Raw genomic sequence first — 6,000 nt, 5'->3', positions numbered from 1 at the left:
GAAAACTCCTTGAAATTCTTTTTCTCATCCTGGGAATAAACAACTTCATAATATAAGTTCAATATTTCTATTAATCATATTATTTATGTAAAGAGACACATAAAAAATTATGGATGCTTATTTAAGCCAGAAACAGGTCCACACAACCAGGCTTTTGATTAAGGTACCCAAGTTATGGGCTCCTTTCCATATATGAGACACAGACCTCAGAAAGAGTTTAGAAATCCTCATTCTCTGGTGACATTGATTCCGTGGGTTGTCCCATGGCAAATATGCTGTTCTGAGAGTTCTGAGATTCCAAAATTCACACTGCTGATGAAGTGGTGGAATTGGCTGACCTGGGGCCAGAACAACTAAGTTGCTTCTTGGTCTGATACACTGAACAAATCTGCTCTTTTTCATTTTCATGTAGAAATATTGACTGCTGAATAATTGAATATTTCTTGCCTAATATGAGTAATTACTTAATTGAGAGCAACAAAAGTCAACTGTTTGGGCATTTATTTCATTCTTAAATAATTCAGAGCTAAATACTTATACAACTTTGAGCCCAGAAACACATATAGACATCTAAAAGTAAATATTGTTATATGAGTGTCAGTTACAAAACCAGACTGATGATTTTGTCACTTCCTCTTGTGCAGTATTCATACACATGTAAGAACATACTACATGATATATCAACATATTCAACCTATATAAATTGTAATCTTGCAAGTGAATTCTTTGGATTTGGATTACTCTCTCCCTTTAAGTAGCAACCAATAAATAAATCTGTATTTTTCAATGAAAAGATTCACAGTAACAAGGTTATAGAGGCCAGAGGGATGCTCACAGCCATCTTAAAATTTGCAAACAACACGGTTAAGTGACATATATATTTAAGAACTTGGAATAAAATGAAAACCAAACCAAACCAAAACAGATATTTCAAGCTTTGTAGTGACAACTATGTGGGAGCACAAATCTTTTTAAATTAAATGAAGTCTCATTGACAATTATGTTTTCACTACAAAAAGGCTTAATGAGACAGCTTAACTCAGAGAAAATAATTTCAAATAGCCTTCAAGACAACAACCTGCATAAGGTCTTTGCCTCTCACACAAAGTAGCAAATCAAAAATAGTCAGTAAACCTGAGAAAATGCTTCTTTCCTTCAATTAAGCAGCAAGTCCAGCTTTGCAGTCAATTTTAGAACAAAAATCCAAGTGTGCAGGTGCTACAGTGATTATTGCAAACAGTTTTCATTTGGGAAATATGTGATTTATATATACATATCTTCTCCCAAATCAAGTTAGTGTTACAGTTCACAGCAGAAGTATTAGAACAACTTATTTCACTAGGAGAAAACTCCAAATCCTCACTTACAAGAAATAATCAAAATACAGCCTTTGAAAATCAGTAATTACCATATTTTAGTTAAAAATTAATCATGATGAGAGAATTTCACTGTTCCTTGTTAATATGTACTGAATGATTTCTGTTCCCTCACTTTTTTCTCTTAAAAGAAATTCCATTTGAAAAAGGTTCTGTTTTCACCCAAGAACAATGATGATCACTCATACACAAGCTCCGGAATTTACCTTTTTTGTCAGGTGTAGCATGTCAGTATCGATTATTCCAATGTCAGATCACACATAACACAGCCTCAGCTGCATTGTGTTTGGGTAATTACACAGGGAGGCAACTTATGCTTACATGAGGCTCCTGTTTGCTTGAGAGAGACAATCTTTGTTTACTGTAGGATTGTCTCTGTTGGCATACAAGTATGTTCTTGAGTAGGAGACCACATTTCAGTCTATCATCAGCCCCAAGCACCCTTGGGTGATAATGGCAAGTACAGCAACCTAAGGGGTGATACTTTGCTCTTGGTTCCTGAAAAGATTGTTGGGGTTTTTATCCTGAAGTACCATCTCAAATCAATGATGGGCTCTGTGGCAATAGCTGGGATATTCAGGGCACTTTTAAACATGGTCATTCCAGAACTGACCTACCCTTCACCTTGAAACAGCTTTTGGAGAAAATAACTGGGTTTCATAAGCTCTGCACAGCACATTTTATAGATTCCTGGCAGGTCTCTGATTCAGTGTATTGAACAACTTAAGGCATCTGATCAAGTGTCCTTGAAAGGACAGGATTATTGACCAAAAAGCTCCCAAACAGGCTGGAGAGATGTTGTTGGCAGTATAGTGGGCTACTTCTACTGTCTCCTGTGTTATATTTGCACAAACTCAAAAAGAATATTCATTACCAGACAATTAAGCTACAAACTAAGCCCTTGTCATAAATATTTAGAAGACTGCAACTCCAGAGCATGACCAGCTCAGTAGCCTCCAACTCAAGAGTATGAAAACATTACTGTGATTACTGGATGAAATAGATTTACTATTTACTCAGTACTCAGGGGCTGCCATAAGCCACATCTACACTGATAAACAAAAAAGGTTTCTGTCAACAATCTTAAACCCCTGGATATCTGATCATCCACACAGCTTAATTTTTAGCTTACTCTCTAATTCAGTTTTGACAGGTTCAGTTCTCTCTTTCCAATATAAATCTCCTCCAAAGGGGGATGGCCCTAAACAATATGGAAATGATCAGACCATAACACTTCACCTCTAAAAGTAAAAAAGAAAATCAAAAAGCATCATGATAATGAGTAACTGACTAATACAGTCATTCTGCAAAGCTTTCAAAATGTCAGTTTGATTCTCATTGACATCAAGGCCATTCCAATTATCTCAGTTTGTCCAGTAAAATCTATTATATACTTCATATACTCTTCCATATCACTCTATAGCATCTTTTTGTTCCATTTTACCAAATATTTAGCATCTATATATTTTTATATCTTCTTGATGCACTTTAATGGCATATTATTTGTGCTTTAAAAATAGCTTATGTGTGCATATTCTGCATGTAACTAGGCATGTTTCTCACTGAATGCTTTAAGCTCAAACAAAACTAAGAAATGCTACACAATATTGATGCAAAATTAAGATTGTTAATTGAGACAATTATAATTAAGGAGGACACTTAAAATTCCCCAAGATACAAACTAATGTACACTAATGTAAGCAAATATGATGACAATTTAAACCTAATATATACCAATTTTCAAATTTCTTTGATGGCTGACTAAATATGCCATTCAATGGGCCAAATTCTGAGATCATGATTCAGGCAGCAATGAAGGCTTCAAGCTTTGCCAAATGATTTTAGTAACCCAAAAATCCTATTAGTAAAACCTCAGTGTGCACTTAGATTTATAAATTATCAATGGAGAAGAGAAATACTTTTTGTAGGTACTGCTTTGGCTGACACACCACAAAGCAAGTGGAACAGCAGCAGCCAAAAGCATGTGCTGGTATAGCCAAAGCTTTCTGATTACGGAATGTTTATTGCCATCAAGACTGATACAGAAAATTCAGCCACAATCTGTGTCTCAGCTAACAAGATACACACATTCTTTGTTCAAAGCACATTTGTGCAGAAGCATCACTGGGCCACAATAGTTCAGATTCTGGACTTATTTTACATATGACACCCATCCTGTGGCCTGCAAGTTAGAAAAAAATCACTTCTCAGTCAGAGATCCTTTGCATTTTCTATTAATCAGGAACACCTTCAGTGAGGTAGGGCAGGGACAGGGAGAACTCTAAGCACTATGTTCTATTCTGCATTAAGGAATAAACATCTTTAATCTCGTAGGAGGTCAAAAAAGGAAAACCCTCCACACTGTTTGTCAGCAACTGAAATGTTTTGTTTTACTGATACACAATTCTGTCCTGAGGCACAGCAGCAAAAAGCCCAGAAAATCTGACTTAGCACCTTGGACAAGTCCAAGCCTAAAGGGAGCTGCCCAAGACAGCTGCAGGGAGAGCAGGCAAATGTAGGACAGGGAATAATACCTCAGTTTGCAAAAAAGGGCAGGATGATCACCCCTGAGTTTGACTTCGTTAACACACAGAATTTTGAAAACATTTTAACAGCATGCAATGGAAAACAAGAATTTAAACAGAAAATGAGATAGAAGCCAAAGCAGATTTGCCAGATAAAGCTGTTATCTTTTTTGATGTATAACTGACTTGCTTGATAAAAAGAATAGAGTAGATGTAATCTCCCTGGGTTTCAGGATAGTATTTTATAAGGAATCACCTGGGAAATATTTTCAACTATAAAAAGTAGTGATTGATACAGAACTTATAGGAGTACCTATAAAAGGATAGAAGGTTAGAGCTCTGCTACCTGTAGTCCAAGCTGACCAGTAACAAGCCAGCAATGCACTGGAAGTGTCATGGAAGCACTTTCTAGGTTGGTATTCTGAAAACATCACTATTAAGCTGTTTTAACTGGTTTTCCTGGGAGTTGCGCTGTATTTTAACAGTGGTGTTATTCACCTGGATAAATACATCTAGGTAATCACAGAGCCCATGTAAGCATAGCAATGTTTTTCAACAGAAAAATGAAAGAAAGAGGAACAAGTTTCAAATCACTTTGTGGGGAATTTTTGTTGGAAGAGAAAGGATGAGCTTAAACGTAAGGGTCCCCACATCCTGAGGCCTGTAAAGTCAAAATTAAACTTAAATTACATTATTTTCTCTATCACTGGTATTTCCTTACTGATTCTCAATGGCAAGTGTTAACAACTAGCACTTATTCATGGGCCCGAGGTCAAGCATTTGACAGAAAAGGACATGAGATGTTGAGCAGCCTTGTGACAGGGAGGGGAAACAAAATCTCAGTGGTCCCTCTCCAACTCTGCAGACCATATCAACCTTGAAAGTCAGTAAAGAATTGTTTGAACTCTAAAACAGAGTTACAGAAAGTAGCTGGCACAAATTTACTGCCACAGATACTAACATTTAAAAATGTTACAGTCCGAAACACCTCTAATTGGTTAGAGATAGTAGTTACATTTTTATGGATGGGTGCATGCCTGAAAGTAAATTTGAAACCTGCAAAGTTTATGGGCTTAATTTTTATTTTTATGGAACAAACCTTGTTTCAATGCTTGCATTCTCTGAGTGCACGAACCATGAGTTTTGATACCAAGGATATCACAGCAGGACAGAGTCTGGTGCTGCTGTAGCAAGTTGGAATAGAACAGTACACAGAACAGGACACAAGAAGATGTAGTTTGAAAAGAACAGGTAGAAAACACAAAAAAAAAGTTAAGTGGTAGACAGGAGGTATTAGGCAGTGACAGCCATAAACACAGACTGTAGCAGCACAGTGAACAAACAACAGGCTCCTGTGACAGAAGTAGAAGAGAGACGGAGGGAAGACATGAATGGGAGAGGCATCTACAGAAAGGTCTGAGAAGAGACAGCAACAGAAAAATGGAAAAGAAAGTGATGTAATTTATGCCAAAAAATCTTGCAATTTAGTCAAGGTAAGAAGATTTAGGATAGAGAATAACTGCAAACATGGGGAAACTACAAATGGTGAAAGACTCCTATAAATACACTGATTGCTATAATGGATTGTGCAGTCTTACACACCAAAATGCACAATGCATAAAAAGAGAGATTTGGCACCAGCTCTCCAGCACTCACTATACTACAGTTTCCAATCAAATCTGACATGCAACTGCCCAGAAAAAGAGAGATCCTTCCTCCTCCCATCACACCATACAGCCTGCACAGGAAAGAGGCAGACACATGCAAACAAGCTGTCAGGTTTGGAAACTCTCCTCCTTAAAACTGTTACAGAAATTCTGGCAATCCAAAGAGACTCAAAACAATTCCTCTTTCATTTCTGGACAAAGAATATGAATGTGATGGCCACTACCACAGCCAGACATTGGAACTGGAATTAAAAGGAGTCTCTGCATTTTGTGTTGTACAGCCATACTAGAAGAAAGAGCAAGAGTAACAAGGTATGAGCTGTGAACCTGTATGTGGGAGATACAACAGAAAAGAGGGATACAGAAAATTAAAAAAAATATATGAAGTACTTTGAGCAACTAAATCACGTAATTAGTCTTTCTGATTTTTAT

This window comes from Pithys albifrons, chromosome 8 (assembly GCF_047495875.1).
Source record: "Pithys albifrons albifrons isolate INPA30051 chromosome 8, PitAlb_v1, whole genome shotgun sequence".
Lineage (NCBI taxonomy): Eukaryota > Metazoa > Chordata > Aves > Passeriformes > Thamnophilidae > Pithys > Pithys albifrons.
This window is presented reverse-complemented; position numbering follows the sequence as displayed.